General features: G+C 40.4%; 1 protein-coding gene across 4 annotated transcripts in view; it reads left to right on the plus strand.

Annotated features, from left to right (window-relative positions):
* The window catches only part of AHRR (aryl hydrocarbon receptor repressor), an 89,595-nt gene that overhangs the window by 26,785 nt on the left and 45,477 nt on the right, over positions 1–17,333 (plus strand). The window lies entirely within an intron of this gene.

The following is a 17,333-nucleotide window of genomic DNA, read 5'->3' on the forward strand; positions in this document are numbered from 1 at the left end:
GGCAGACTGCGGGGCATTTTACAAGCTGACATCAGATTACAGATGGTGATATTACTGATAGCAGGAGCCTCCCATGTCAACTGTGGCAGCTGGTTGCCCAGCCTCCAGCATCCTGCAGTGTACAGAGTGCCTCTCTTTCCCTTTGAACACATACCTGAGTGTAAGGTCCTCTTCCTCTGAGCTCTACTTTCATTTCTCTTGGATTCACAAGCAATAAGCTGTCTTCAGCTGCCTTTACTGCTCTTCTGCCAGAGTCTCTAAGATTCATCATCCCTTTCTTTTAAATGATGGGATGAAAGGAAAACGAGTAAAGTCAGACTTCGTTACTCTGAAATGTTCCATGTTTTGAGAGATTTCGTTTAATTTAATCCCCAAATTGCCTAATTGAACACATAGTTGGTGTTCCCATCATTCTTATTTTTAAGTGTTTACATCATGAAACTAAGGTTACAGAAAACATTGTTTATAGTAAAGGAAGGAAACTACGTGCCATTTTAAGACGAGAGCAGGCTGGAGCTTCAGAAGGGTGGAGTGGAGGAGGGTCGATCCATGGAAATAACTGGGTGAGGAATAGGTGCTAATGTTTGGGTAAGAGCAGGAGCTGCAGCCTCCTTCATGGACGTCACAATCTACTTCCTTGTAGTTGTGGAGAAATAAGGCAGAATCTGTAAAACAAAAACTTTGGTAGGAAGTCACCAAAAAAAGCAAACAAAAATATCCATCTCAGTGTTTCAGTCTTTGTTGTGATGAAAGAGGATAGAAGAGCAGAAATGGCTTGTTTGTGGCTTTTTAAATTAAAGGATGGTACTAAGTTGGGAGCTGTTATAAACATTGTGAGGACAGAGAACAGACCAGTGGCATACAGAGTTGTTACGTTTTTTTTTTTAATCCAATTTTATATCTGGAAAAAATGACCTAGCAAATCCGTATGAATTCACTCAGGGAAAATTAATCCAAAGGAACTAGTGTTCAATAGAAAAGAGAAACCTGGGAAAGAGAACATAAAAACCATAATCAAAGAGGGACAGTGGTCAGAAAATTGTTCTATGCTTGTAATACGATATGTTGACATGAACAAGAAAGCCAAGGGTGGATTTTGGTCTGTTTGCCTAGAGGCAGCATGTCACTACGCAGGAAGGTTGTAATCCCTCCCTGCATGAGACCAGCATGACTCCATCTGGAATACAGCTTTCTGTTGTGGGCATCTCCTGGTCACAAGGCTGTTAGTACATATTAAGGGGTTTGGAATAAGCACGGGCAAGAAGTGGCTGTAAAGTTGGATGGACAAAAAAAAAAAGAAAGAGTAAAATTAGCTCAAATGTGTAGAATTTATATGCTTTGACTGTTTGCCTTCATAGGAGAGAAAGTTGAGAAGGGAAGGAATAGCTTAGGATATTGTGGAGTGGCAAAATGGAGGACCCAAGGAATGATGATGAGCAAGCTGAAATTTGGCTGGAATATCAAGCAAAACCATAGCTGTAATGAGTTCTCTTCAGCTGATACTCCTAAAATGGATGCAGTGGAGATTCAGGAGACTCAAATTGGTGTATCTACGATACACAGGAATGCGCATCTTTTGTTTAAAAGACTGTTCTGCGAATTTTAAGGAAATTAAGCTTAAATTCCAGGCTTTTAAAAGGTGCTTGTAAGAATGCCATTTTTTAAGAACCATGAACAGTGCTATTGGGCACATAAGTTCATAGATGACATTGCAGATTCAACCCATAATAGTTCAGCAATTCCCATGACAATTGCACACCTTCAACAGTCCCTGTGATTTCTAGACATACTCATTTACTTACCACTAGATGTCCTTTCAGTAGCTACTCTGCAATACTCAGTGTGTAGCACAAATATTGTATTTATAAAGATCAATAACCAATTAAAGGGTGTGGAGTGACCTCACCATATTGATTTTGAGTATGAAAATAATTTTTCAGAGAATTAGGTATTAGGGATAGAGACTATTCATCAGTGATTTATTCCCTCTTTGGTGATCGTTACAGGTTAGTACCTCAAAGCATATGGCCAATTCATCTTCGTTAAATTGTTTAAGCAAAGGCCTGGTTCTTTTCCAAATTTAGATCTGGTTGTTGAGACAGATTGTTCTAGTATTCAGTTTAAGTCAGTGTGGTGGATACCCTCCCTCATTCTTAGAAATGTTTTCCTTTGGCTTCAGAACAATTCTTCTGTCTACTTGGTTTACAGTCTTTGTATCTCTGTTATCAGTTGACAGTGGTTCTATTAATAGCCCCGGTCCCCCCAAGCCATATGCATTTAGTCATTTTCCATTTTTCTGATAGGCACTTCAAAATGGCTTGCAGCAATAATGTTCCAGTCCCACTAGGTTTCTTGTATAAGGCAGCGTGGATCTGAACCACTGCTTAGACGGAGAGGCATCCGACTGCTACAGGAAAGCTGTGCTGGCCATTTGGCCCTGATGAAAATTTGCCTTGGGTGGAGCTCCTGTGGGAGTGGAGTGGCACTTAGTAGCTGTGACCACTTGAGCTTGCTGGGCCTCTGTCTTGGCCATGTTCCACCTTGGTTAATTGTTGCCTCTCTTCCTTTACCACTCTTGACAATACATCCTTTAGTGCCTCTTCTCACTTTTTCCACTGACGGAAAAATGGTGGTCTCACTCCACTTCAAAACAGACTCTTTTGTCAATTGTTTAAATTTTTCCCTTCTAGTACAGGTATTAATTCTGTAAATAAATGTAAAAAGAATAGCACCTTGTTCTTTTAGCACCTCAGATCCTTTCTGAGAGATGGCTAACTTAAGCTTCCCATCACCTGTAAGGAAAACCAGTTATGCCAATGTAGATAGACCAATAGTTACAACTAGGGCTTAGAGCTCCTCGTTGTTCAGTTCTTAGTGACTAAACTTGTATCAGTAGGCCACTCAAACTTTCCTTCAATGTACCATCCGCTAACGTTAATCCTTTTAGCCATGAGCATTCCTAATATATGATAACATGTTGTTGAGTACAGTCTTAGGTGGCAAATGTAGAGACCTAAATATGGAGCAATTTTTTGATTATTCAAGACATGGGGGTATTTTAAGTCCTTCATTATGTAATTTGTATGAAAAGTAATATAATTCAATAGCTTGTTATTTTTCCCATCTGGACATTTTATGCATGCACAAATGTGTGTTTTGCGTTTATGCACACATGCACATATGCAGAGAAATGCAAACACACAAAAACCAGCGTCATCGCAACAAAAATCTCCCTTGCAGTATAATTTTGACTCTTTGTGTTTGTTTCAGACTTCAGTGCCTTCTCTGTATTTACTTCCAGCTTCATTTCATTTTGAAAGCTGAAAATCTGATACCTTTATGGATGACTAAATAAGGAATATAGGGAGTTATAGATTAACACTGTGAATAAATATAAAATTTACAGAAACTTTGAATATATTTAAATTGTAATCCAGGTCATTCCAAAATTAGTGACAGCCAAGTATGGGGACAAGTTGTTTGACCTGCCTTAGACTAAAGTTATATATGGATTTTAAACTGAATTACAGTAGAGTCTGAGAAATTTGTCTACAAATGTTAGTTCATCTGCTTCCACACAGAACTTAAGACTTCAGGAAACAGGCCTGTAATGGACTTTCCTGAGTAAAGAACCAGCCATGCCTAAACTCGGGGGTCACTTGTCTAATGTTTTCCTAAATTTGCAATGTGAGTGATTCCACATCTTCCTTGGCAATTCCTAATATCCAAGCTGGAGCTCTCTGACTGCAGTTTAAGCCCTTCTTTTGGAGAAGAACAATTTATTCCCTTTTCTCATGGCACCTCAGCTTTTACAGCCATGAAGGTATCCCATGTTTCCCTCAGTCCTTTCTTCTTTAGACAAACCAGCCCTACCCTGCTCCTTTGTTTTTCCTGCAAGGGCTATATTTTCTTTAATCGTTCCTGTTGCTCTGCTTGTCTTTTTTCAAGATTAATCTAGGGTATGTGCAATCCATCCTACCATTTTACAGCAAATGATTGATAACTTCTCTCAGCTTATGGTTTCCTAAGTAAGCTTGGACTCCCTTCCAACAAGATTCTTCAGTTTACTTATGAAAAGATTGAGACAGTAGGAATAGCCATTTTAAAGTTATGAAGACATGTAATAGCTATTCTTTCCATCCATATGTCCACCTTGTAGAAGGTAATTAATTTAGTGTAACATGGCAACATATCCTTGACAGATCTGTTGATTTCTACTTACTACCTATAAGTGTTTACAAATAAGTTGTTTGATATTTTTGTCCAGTATTTGTCTGGGGATTGAAGCTCAGCTTAGTGGTCCTAATATCTTTGGTTTTCTCTCCCCATGCTTTCTAAAGAAAAGCTCCATGTTTGTCCTCTTTGCATCTTTCAAAATCCCCCCTTTCCATCGTGATTTCTCATAGATTAATAGCTAGTACAGCAGAATATGCTTCAGCTCACTCTCAGAATACACTGCAATGAGTCTCACCAGGTGCAACTAAACTTGTCCAAGTACCTGAGGTGCTAACCTTGTTGCTAGTGTTTAGTGGCAGTATCTGCCTGATCCTAGCTGACGGAAGCAAAAAGAGGCAATATACACTTAAACTTCTTTTTTTTGCATTATCTGTTAGTCCCTCTTTGCTGAGTAGCAGAAAACTTTTCCCAACCTTGTATGTTTGAAGGACTTCCAGCATGCTTTTCATAATCTTTGCTTTCTTGCTACATCTTATGCTATACATTGGGTTTTTTGTTTCTCCATATACACTTGTGCTTTATTTAATTCATTTTTTAAAATATTTTCTGAGCTTCCAGTCATTGAAGAACTGAGGATTTTAAGATGGTCTTTGTTTGTATTTCTCACTCTTCACTGCCACTGAGATAGTTTCCACTTATCTGCTTCATAGTGGTTTGCTGAAAGAACATCCAGCTCCTCCTTCCCTTAGATATCTGTTCTCTGAGATTTTTCCTTCCAGTTCTCCAGGAGCACTGAAGTCTCCTTTCTTTGGGTTCATTGTCTTCATGTTGCTGTGCCTTGGATTGCTGCTGCTGAAGAACCATTGGTTCCAGGATTTCCCAGCCACTTTCACCAAGCTGCCCTTCTACCTTCTAACCCATTTATCCCCTTCAATTAAATCTTTTATATATAATTCTTTTCAGTTCTGGCAGCATAGCACACACTGTGTGGTTTCTGTCTGTCTTCTGATTTAGCATTTATATTAGTGGATCATTTCCTTTTACTCATTTGTGTGTTTGGTGTGATCCAATCCCCACCAATGTTTATCTTTAATGGAAATTGGATTTATGCCTTTTAAGAAGAAAGCAACAAAGGACTCCTCCCAGCCAGCCTGATTTTTCCTCAATTACTTGTAGTCTGTTCCAGCTTTCTTCTACTACTGTGTCCATGGTTGTTGATCTCCTAGCTCAATAACATACATGGACTTTTTATTACTTTGATTCAGATTCCTTAGATTCATTCATTAAATTCTTTAGACTAGGCTGTACAGGACAGACTGTTATTATAGTATTTGAGTGGTGCGGCAGTCCCCACTGCATAGCTTACAGACCTGTTTCTGATGTGACGTGCATGTCTCCAGTGACGCAGAAAATTACAGTTGTGATACAAGAAATTAAAACTTGAGATGGATAAGGAAGCAAAGAACGATCTTGCTTTCAGTGCATTATCTGCACTGTAATGCTATTGAACACTGCTGTATGAGTACTGCTTACCTGAACCAAAGCTTCTGGTCTGAGGAGCCAAGATTCTACTGCAGTGCATGTACCAGGACTCTCAGGCATCCCTTTTCCCCCCACTGTCTCTCCTGAACATTTCCATTTTCCCAGAGTTTTCTTTTCAAAATCTCTCAGCTACAGCTTTGTTCTGGATTGACAAGTTCCGCTTTTTGGGTTTAAATATGTTGTTTAGATTTTACTTTACATAAGCAAGGAAAAATTTTCCACAACAAGATTTAACTGATTTTGAAACTAAAGTCATATGTTTGATTTCATTGTTACAATTATGGCCTATGCTGGTTACATTTCCATGGGAAAATGTCTTCTTTCATTTGTTAGCTGGTTCCAGTAGCCTGAAGCTTTCCCTTAAACTTAAACCATAGTCTCATTGAATCACAGGAGGGTTGAAGTTGGAAGGGACCTCTGGAGGTCATCTGGTTCCACACACCTGCTCAAGCAGGGCCACCGAGAGCCGGTTTCCTAGGGCCATGTCCAGACAGCTTCTGACTGTCTCCAAGGATGGAGACTCCACAACATCCCTGGGCAACCTCTGCCAGCGTTTGGTCACTCTCACAGTGAAAAAATGTTTCCTGATGATCAGGCAGAACCTCCTGTGTTTCAGTTTGTGACCATTGCCTCTGATCCTGCCACTGGACACCACTGAAAAGGGCTGGCTTCATCTTCTTTACACCCTTCATTCAGGTATTTATACACACTGATGAGATCCCCCCTTGAGCTTTCTCTTCTCTAGGCTGAACAGCCCCAGCTCTCTCAGCTTTAACTCTGAGAGATGCTCCAGTGCCTTCGTCATCTTTGTATCTTTTCATTGGACTCACCAGGTCCTTTGTACTGGATATATTTAGAACAGATATAGGAAAAGTAAAATAAAATATTTGAATTACTGATAAAAATTGAGAGGCTACGTTGAGAACAGGATAAAATGCCTAAATCAACAGTCATGGAATTATACTTCCTTGACTCAGTCTCTTCACTCCCACCACTTTTCTTGGTATGATGTATATATTGATTTCCAGTATGGAAATAGTGAGAAGCTTTCAAATTATCCTCAAGCCTCTAGTTTGTGATGAAACCTGTATCTTGAGTTACAAATATAATGGGGTTTAAGCTGTGGTTTTCTGCTTAACTAGGGTTGAAGCTGATGCCTTGAGTTGAGAAGTCCCGAACATATTTTGAATATTTTAACAATTACAAGTTTGTTTTTTAAAGACATATTCTGCTGATTTAGAGCACTCCTAGTCCTGTCCTCTGAAAATGAATGCTTGAATGACTTCTTTCTTGAAAAAGCAGTAAGAACTTCTTATTTTTGAAAACATACAAAATGTCTTTAGGGTATCTATTGCTGTAGTTCAGTCATGGCTTATTAGATTGTCAATAAGCATTTGGCTTGTTTAGGTTTCTTAGGGCAGCATATTCAGTGGCTTGCACTGAGAAGGAAACTTCATGGGCATAGTGGGTAACAGGTAAGTTTGTGTCTGTGGCTGTACTGAGCTGTCATATTCAAATTACTACAGCAGTCAGAGTGTTTCAGCCAAAAAGGAACTGTTCATGAAATAAATGTTTTCTACTCTCTACTGCTCTGTAATTTTACCATCTTCATAACAATATAGCAATTGAAAAAAGGAAAAAGAGATCTGCTGCTTAAGTCTGACATAAGTAAATCTCTGAAGGAAGACCTGCTGTCTGCAAGTCATTATTTAACCAAGTGCTAAAATACTGCATCAGTGGAATTTTAGTGGAAGTGTCAAGACTTCAAGCAAGCTACCTGCATATATTCATTCCTGAGATCCTGCAGAACTCATTTTTGGAGAAACAGCTGCACATTGACTCTCCTCCACATTACCTGTTCTCACAGTGGATTATTTTGAATAGATTTTTTGACATTTTGAATTGCCAGAAAGACCATTTCATTGTGATGTATTGCTTATACCAATGCTTCACTTTTTTCTTTTCCCCTTGTTTCCTTGGGACTCCATTCATTCCCTCTAGCAAATACCTCAGGCTGTTTTGTGCTTTATGTCCTCTTGGATAACCTGGAGATCTCTCTGACCCTTGGGAGACCTTTGCTGAGTCTTGAAGGAGGACTGTATCTCCTCTTTATGCCTTGTTGTGAGAGGACGGACCTTCTTGTGCTAGCTAGTTTTCTCTTTAGTTTCCTGCAAACAAGATGGGGTTTGTAAGAGAAGGAGAGTAGCTGATTTACTTCAGGATAAGCCTATACTCAGGAAAAACAAAAGGACTCTTAAATTGTTTGAATTCCTGACACCTTTGAAGATCAAGGGAACCTTCCAGTGCAACACTGTGTTAAGCGTTAATTCTGAGACTGGCTCTAAATTCCATACCTATTTTTTTGAGTAATGGCAAATAAAGGGACCTTAGTTATAAATGTTTCATATCTTGTCTGATACTCCTTGGGTACTTACGCCATGTGTTGTGGGTTGTTTGTATTGTCAGACCTCACAATGTCAGAGCCATTAGGCTGAGTCAGTCACCTGCACAAAGAGGGCTGGACTCTATAGACTTTGTGCTGCTTTCAGGAACTATATCTTATATGGCTTTTCTATTGCTGGATGCCATTCAAGTGAACATCCCTCTAGGAGTCAATGTTTCTCCTGATCTAAGCAAAACTGATTAGAAAACCAGGGAGCTGGTGATGACAAGTGACATGAGGGGAATTTTTTGAGTGGTAGATTTCTCCTGAAGGCATTTGGCACTGGAAGAGTTCCACTGTTTCCAGTGATAGTGGAGGTACACTCAGAACCAGACAACATGGTCACAGACACACACAGTGGCTGGTTTTGTAGGTGTTCCCACAAACCACAGCTGACATATTGGTCCAATGCTAGGGGAAGTCCCAGAGTACTTTGAGCCATTAAGTGTGGATCTTCATCTTTCTCCAGCTTGCTTAGTCATTTTTAATCATTCTGATTTGGTAGGCTTTTCTGCTTGGTTGCATTTGGTTAGCTCACATGATAAATCTCATGTAGCATCACTGTAAATATAGGCATGTGGCAGGGAAGAAGCTGGGCCCATCTAATCCAGTAGACTGATATGTGCATCGTCTTTTGCATTCAGTGATGTTAATCTTGCTTGTGCACTGTGCTTGCTCAATCCTCACTCTGCAGCAAAGAATTTCCTCAGCCCAGCCTGGTACCAGCTGTTGAAATACCCTCATAGTCCCCAATGGATCAAATTCTATTATCCTACGCTAAAATGAATGGACTTTCATTGACCTCATTTTCTTGAGTTAAATTGTGTTTGGATGTTGGAGACTGAGAAAGAAATTAGTATAAGTTTAGCTCCACGTTAACCCAAGTTTTCCATGGATATGGAAATAAGATTGGTTTTCATCATAGGAAAGATGGCATTTTTACTTCAGAAGTTGCTAGCAATTGCAGTGACCGTAGAAGGTACTAGCAGTAATGTTGTGCTAGTCACTGCTGCAGTGAATGGGAGGTAGGAACGCATTCCCTCAGGCATGAACTTTGGCTTGGTTTACACTTGTTCTCGGCTTCATGAGTGATTACCATCTCTGAGAGGAAGCATGTTCCTTTACTGTCAAGAAAATGATTTACTTTCTTATTTTTAAACACAGATATGTTTTAAAGGAAAGACAATACCTCTTATCCAACAGAATGAGGAATTTAGCTTGGCATAATATAATTGCATAGGGCTTTGAAGACAAATAGTTTTAGGCTAGAGAACAGTGTGGGAGACTTCTAGTTTCTCTTCTCAGTTTGCTACCACCTCACTGCTGGGTTACAGCACAGGGTGAAGCTCTCTGCAGAGAACTCTGAAACAACACAGATGTTAAAGCGGGTCCTGTAGCAATAAGCAGAGTGGCTATGCCACTTTGTGGGTAAGCCCATGTGAATTAGTCCTTCTGAGAGGCACAGCTTACTAGAGTTCGTGCCTTGACATCCCTATACAACTACACTTTTTTTCAGGGTCCTGTTAGCTCTGTGTAGCAGCATAAGACACTGTGCACCCATACCCAACACCCTTAGAGCTAGCTCAAAGATCTCAGCACTAGACAATATCATGTCCAGTGCAGACATACCTCTCTGGTGCTTGCCAGACCAGGTAACTCCAGTTTTTTTGTGTCTGCGCAATTATATTGGCCAAAGGAGACCTCAGAATGAGACTTGTGGTCCATGGAGATGGAAAGCTGCAAGTGTAGGCTCAGGCCAAGCCAGAACATGTTTTAGTGCTTATAGAGCCACCCTCATTTAGTGTTCCTTGTCATTTATCACATCATCAGGCAAAACTCTGCAAGCTGTCCTTAGATGGTTTGCCAGATAGCAGCATGGATGGAGATGGGTGAGAACCATATGACAGTATCATCATAGCTCCTTTGAAGACAACTCTTTCAGAGTAGTGTAAATATAGTCAGAAATTATTTCTGATGAGACTTTCAGGAAGGCAAACCCATTAATATCTTGACTTAAGAGCCTGCCATTCAGATGTAAATCTAAAACACTACTTCCTTTCTAAGACTTTTTAAAAATAATTTGGATTACCATTTAGCTTTCAGACTTTGTAGTACTTTTATAGAGTCAGGTCATTGAGTTCTGAAATGCTGTCTCATATGCCTCACTAGCAAGCATGCTGGTTGCTGGAACCCTGAGAAGTTCATGAAATGCAGTGTGAAGGCTAAACATGGGGGAGAGGAAATGTGGAGGTTGCAAAGATGTGTCAAGAGTAGGCCAAATGTTATTATTACAAATTGTACTTACCAGCACACTTTACTATTTTCCTTTCAACTGGAATCCATAGCTAATATGAAGTCATGTGTAAAGATAGGTTTACAGGTTGTAGTCTAGCTGGGTGGGTGGAGGGGGTAGGAAGGTGCAGGGTAGGCTGGAGGGTAGAGAATAAAGATTAATAGCTAGATCCTTAACTGGCTTCCATCATCTACTTACTAGATTTTCATATAAATGTTGTGTTGCTTCTATCATCCACTCACAGATGTGTTTTATTGTCTACTTTCAAGAGTTTTATTTTTAAAAACCCTCTTTCTGGCTCTGTTCCCCAAAGTCCTGCTAATGGTTGGGCCACTGAAACTCTGAGGCCATTGCCAGTCATGTGCATCAGTATTGTCTGATTGGGTTTTTGTATTGCTCCCTCTGCGCTTCCGTATGTGTCTATTGTTTCCTCTCTTATACTGGTTATATGCACGCTCTGTCAGTGAGTGACCAGGTTTTTATTCTGTGGTGGCAACTGTGTTTCCATTTCTAATAGCCCTAAAGGTCCACTGGAATGACTTAACCCAGGGACAAAAGGATACCAAGACATGGAAGATGGGAAGGCTAAGTGGCCTGAGTGTTTTCTGCAATTAATTTTGTTTTTTAAATATTTTACATAGTTTCTGATTTATTCAGTTTAAATTTTGTTTACTGATAGCATTTTATTGACTTTTTTGAATGTACTTAAGGCGTGTGGTGAGGTTTTTTTGCATACTGTGCTTGGACTTTAAAAGGCATATAAAATGAGCAAATGACATCTAAATTAAATATTAGCAGTAAAAAACCCACCTTGCTAGACTTCAGGTAGGCAACCCTGGTTAACCTAGTTACTGCTTCAGAAAATGTGTGTCAATGACTGGAAACTCTTATTTTATGTCATGCTACACTCAGTGGTGACATCAGAGTAGCAGCCTGAGCCATTTGCTCAGTGTTGACATGGAGGAAAGGACACTATCACGTGACCGGCAGACCTTGTTTCTCAGGATTCGTTTAATAATTGTTTTTCCACATTCTGAACAGTCCTCACAGTCTTGGAAAAGACTAGAATCTCTTCAGATCATGCCTTTCAGTCTTCCTTGTTGTATAGCTTCCAAAACAGTTTGGGATATCTTTGAATGCTGACCATGGACAAGAGGGGCCCTTCCTTCCTTTTCTCCCAAACCCCTCTCCGTTTGGTTGCCAATATTGCTGCTGCTCCAGCATCTGCTGTCAGAAACACCTGTCAGGGTGCTGTGAGGGCTGGCTGCTCCCTAAGGGATGGAGGGGTCCCCGTGGTGTCCATCAGGGCCCATGCTACCACCACAGCCAGGAGCAGGGTAGCTGCAGGGCTCAGGGACAGCCCCAGCGCTGGGCATCAGGCACCTCCCTGGGGACCAGCCAGTGCCACACTCTCTCTATCTTGCCTCTATATCCTGGGCACGTCTTGTCCCCCTCCACCATTTCTGGACTGCGACTTCCTCTCTGAACACAATGCAAAGACTGTTGAACAAATCTCGTATCCTTCTCATTGTGTAACCCTTGTATCGCAGGCCTTCCTGACACCACTGGCGTTTGTGCCCTGCAGAAATCATAGCTAGTCATTTCTCTTTGTTGCCCATTTCTCTGAATGAGCAACTTGCTCTGCCACCTCAGTGGGCATCTCTATGCCTGGCTTTTTCCCATTAAGGCCATGTAATTGTAATAATCCTTGCATGTCAAGTCTTTATACTTATCAACCCTCTCTCTGCTTTCCGTAGTTTTGACTCTTTCTCCTACAGCCGTTGCTCATTTTCCTCACATTGCCCTTTATGGATGAAATACCCTTCCTGAAGTCAGGCTCAGGTCACCCACCAGTTCCTCCTGCATAAAAATATTCTTAGTTATAAGCAGAGCTATGGGTGGCTGGGAGGCTTATAGAAGTATGAAAGTAAATAAATAGACCGATGATTTAGTCAAACACAAAAGTTTGATATGTCACATGATTTATATTGCTGAATCTGTGCAAGACACCTTTCTAAGCTGTGACTAGATATCATTTAGATACTTGGAAAGCATAAAACATGAGATGGGAGCTGGTGTCTGCTGCAAAGCTTACCTCGTTTGGTGTAGGATTAGTCCTACAGTTTGCCTCAATGGATTACTCTGAAGGGCTTGTTTTCATTTAATTGTATTTGGTCTAGTATCTTTTTTTATGTTATTGGAAAGAAAATCCCAAGTGATTAACACAGATGCTTTTCTGCTGTATCTAATGTAGCAGTAACATATTAGTCAGTGCTCTGAACATTCCCCACCATGTAATGAAATAATTTTTTAGATGAAGCACAGCAGATTTCCCTTTATAAATCCAGTTTTAATTTGATTATAATTTTTGGTGCAATCATGTAGATAATGCAACTGACGTTTTCTAAAACCTTGACATCTATATGAGTAGAAGTGGAAGCAGAATGCAGATCAGTAAACTAAATTAAATGCTTGCTAAGAGAAGTTAAAACAGACTTTAAAAATTCCTTCAAAGAAGCTCATAATTTCTTTTCTGAAAGTTCGATGCTATATAATGGTCTTGCCATAAATCCACATGGATTTACCATGTCCCTAAAAGTCCATTGAGATCCCTTCAGTACACTCCTTTTTCATATCTGCATGGAATATATCAAGTTGAAGGTATATATTGGAACTAAATCTCTGCCTATAGTATTGTTGTAATAAATAAAGCATCTGCTATTCCCATTTACCTCTGAACCTGCAACATGAATTGGCTACTTACATACTGGAAACAGCTGAAAAAAGTTGAGAGAAAAGGATTGAAAACAAGTAAAGATCAGATCTAAATCACAACCCAATATATTTTATATTTTTTTAGTCCATTAACAACTTCATACCACTTTACTAATTGTGTAGTTGCAAAATGTATGTCACCTTCTACTAATTTTGCATAGTCCCCTGAGTGTTTCCACATCTGTGCAGAAAATGCTATCTTCTGTGTGTTAGTATTGTTGTGTATCAGTGTCACTGAAATCTTGTTACGAGAACTCTGTATTTTGTTCCAAATAATTTATTAAAATGATATTGTGCCATCAAATGACCTCTGTAAGCCTTGTGTGGGAAAATGGCTCAATAAATAATAGTTTGTTTCTCCTCTCAATAAATGTTTTCATAATCTAACCTAGATAATACATCTTGAACTGATGAATATAAGGATTTATGTGGAACGTATTCCAATATGTTATTATGAGGGCTGAGACAGTAAAGTGGAGAAAAATGGAACTGCATTTTCTTCTTTCCATACTTTTTAATGTCACTGCATATAGACAAAGGCTGTACATCTCAAAACAAGTAATATTTGTGTGATGAAAGTAGAGCTGTTTAAAATTACAGGAATTACTTTAATAGCTGTTAAATGCTCAGTCATGCAAGGTGCAGAGCGATCTCAGATTACTGTGCGTTCAACACAATTGATTTCAATACTTCTCCAGAACCATCAGGACCGTGTAATTACATACTAGTAAAATTGCTCTATATACTTGTTTAAGGGAAGAGTTCTTTCTTGTGAGCCTTATACTAGATGCCATGTCAGAGAGTTTGAAGGTATTGCACATTGCAATATTCAGTCCTCACTGTTATTAATGCTAACAAGCAATTTAGAAATATTTAATAAACATGGTAGGAAGTGCCATATTACTTGGGGACAGCGATCCACCCTACATTTGTTGCTGCAGACTTATGGCTAGGAAGGCAGACAATGTCAGTTTGAAGGTTTGCTTCATTATCGCACTTTATAAACATCGTGATGGTAACTGATAACGTTTTTAAAACCAGTGACATGACGGAGATAGCCACCGCTGGCATGATGAGGTGGGAGGAGAGGTCGGTGTTGGGACAGAAGACATGCTCCTCACAGCAACGCTACAGGGCGCTAAGTTCCAAGAGGTCATTTGGAAAAGAGGAGTTTATTGTTTCTTGTCTTTATCAAGTCAAGTCACAATTTCCAGACAGGAGTCAGCGTGTTTACTTTAGCTATTCTAGCATCAGCAGATATTCCATCTTCTGAATCTCTGAAGATAATGTCCAGCTAGCTTAGTTTTAATTCAGGAAATAAAGTGGAACAGTTTCTTCAGCTAGAGAAAAGCTGCAATGGCAAAATACAATTTTGTGACTCTTCATCACTCTCTTGCCAAATGATACATACAGCAGCATGTGAAAAACATGTTGCGGAAGGCTTTTAAGCTGTATATTCATGTGCCCTGAAATGCCTGTAGTGGAGACTGTGAAATGTAACAGAAAGTTTCCAGGGATGAAGATGACAGTGAGAAACCTAATCTTCTTCCCACCAAGGCAATCTGCCAGGGAAGACCTACTGTAGGCAAAATTCAGGCAAAAAACCTCTTCTCAGAAAACAGCACGTTTGGCTGGGGAGGAAACTTAAATACAACTGGTCAAGTCCTTAAGTCCTTGTTATGTTTTGCTTAACTTTGGCATTAGTGGACTAATGCAAGTCAGGCCTTCAAAATCTGGCCCAGCGTTTTGAAAACTGCATTGCCTGAAATTGCATGTATTTTTAGGAATGAAAGCAAAAATGCCGTTGAGAAGGTTGGAGCCTGGGAGGGGTGAGCTCACACCTTCACCACTCCAGTAATTTGGCTGGGGAGGTTTCGTGCTAGGTAAATTGGGGACCCGCTAACCATATTGCAGCCAGATTCACAGTGGCGGCAGGCTGCTGGAGGGAGAGAACACTGGAAAGTGAACTCAGATCTAGGCAGAGATAATGGGATACATGTGAACAATTTGGGGGATTTTATCAGTGTACTTTCATGTCAAGCTTTTAATTAAATCTGCCAATTTTATTTTTTCTGTATGTGCTTTTGCTGTTTACCTTGGTGACTTTCCTTCCCTATTTCAGTGTCTGTAGTTTGTTAATCTGTTTTCTTCTGAAATCTTTGAGAAATATTTTCCACCCCTTTTTCTCTAAGGTCTTTCTAGAGATAATCCACCTCACCTTTTTTCAAAATGCTTTTCTTTTTTGCATCTTCCTCATCTGCAGATTTTCTGTTTTCTTCATATAGGTTTTTTTCCCATCTTTGCTACAACATTCTCTCTTTCCCTTATATTTCTTGTTTTGTCCCTAAGAGTTTTTTCTTATATCTGCCCTCTGCCATTCCAGAACTGGATATCCATCTACTAACAGACTGACACTTGTGGGAAAGCGATGCGCACTTTTTTTTTTTTTTTTCCCCCCTGCTAGTAAGACATTTTTCTCATCTCCTGTTGGGTAAAGGAAGGATCAGGCAAACTTCTTTTCTATTCTACTCCATGAGGGCCTTTTGCCCTATGTGGTCTGGGTGTGGTGAGCTCAGATAGCCTGCTGATGCTTTCATTGCATGGGCCACAGGGAGGGGATGTACCTTTCATTCCCTCCCCTACACAGAGCCCTACCACAGCGTCAAAATTATGAGAATCACTGCAGCAGAGGGATGAAGCCTTAGGGCGGGAGGGGGGAATAAAAAATGAATTGTTGTCAACCCTCCCTACTGCATTAGGCTGCCAGATGATTGCTTATTCCTTGCTCCCACCCACATGCTTCATGCCACCACCAGCATTCTCGGTCCTTTGTGGCTGATGTTGTGGCTAGTCAGCTGATGAGTCAGCTCTGCTAACCAGTGCTTTTCCAGCTCCCTATGGCAGGGATGGCTTTGGCCTAAGAGTTTCAGCCAGGACTATCTGCCCAGAAGGGGAGGGGGGCGCTTGGGCATGTTAATCGATTCATTTAGAGGTTTATCATTCTGTGTATAAGGAGCAGGTTTCCAGGGGTGTGCATTTCAGCTCATCTTGTTCTCTTTGCATACACTCCGATGCAGGGAATTTTGAAACTGCACCCTGTATACCATCTGTTAGTATGGGAGTGTAGAGTTAATGGGAAATTCAAACTTTGAATAGGTCAGGAAATTCAAAGTTTTGTTCTCACAGCAATTAACTACATGTTGGTCTCAGATGGTATTTTAACTCATCGGGTTAATGTACAAAATGAATCTTGCGCCACAGCTGAGTTCCCGCTCCACAGCTGAACTTGGTACAGGGACCGAGTGGGAGAAGAGACAAACGGAGCTTCAAAATACCTTTGTGCCTCCTCGATGCCGGGCAGGCCTGTGCCTCTTTAGTGCTTCCCAGGGGTCAGAACACCCTCCGGGACTGGCACATCCAGTGTCTCACAGCTCATGTCAACTGGGGAACATCTGGGCAGTGGAAAATGCATAAGGCATAAGAATGTTCCAGCTGCCCCATTCCCAGTCTGCCCTGTCCTGCCTTGACTCCATCAACTCCTGGCTGTGATGCCTTGGCTGGGGTGCTATGCTTAGGCATTCCAGCTCCATTTCTTATGCTGCACATCAGGCAAAGGCTGTGCTGTGCTAGGACAGGTTATATGCACCACCATGTGCAGAAGGTTCAGTCACAACAACTTGCATTAAACTGATCTCTGCAGCTGCACTATGTGTTGTCCTCTTTTGCCTGCTACTTGGATAGTAGGAGGCATCCTTCAGCAGTTCAGGCCAAGCTAGAACTTCATTTATGTTGCTGTAACAGGACGCTTTTTTTCCTTCCACTTCCACAAAAACTGTCTGGAAAGCACTGGGCCACAGTGGAAAGGTAGCTGAGTATCAAGTATGTACAGTGTGTTGGGGCAACAGGAAGGAGGGTGAGGGCAGAAGCTTTTTTTTGAGCATGCTTGCTATAATTTTTGTAATCGAGTTACTCAGAAATCCTTAAAGCTTGATCGTAATGACTGTAATTTCTCACAGTACTTAAACTTATTTCTAATGAAAGAATACCTCTTAGTGGCTATTAAAAGTAAATTTATTAAATAAAAATTTATATTACACTAATCTG

The sequence above is a fragment of the Falco peregrinus genome, chromosome 3 (assembly GCF_023634155.1).
Source record: "Falco peregrinus isolate bFalPer1 chromosome 3, bFalPer1.pri, whole genome shotgun sequence".
NCBI lineage: Eukaryota > Metazoa > Chordata > Aves > Falconiformes > Falconidae > Falco > Falco peregrinus.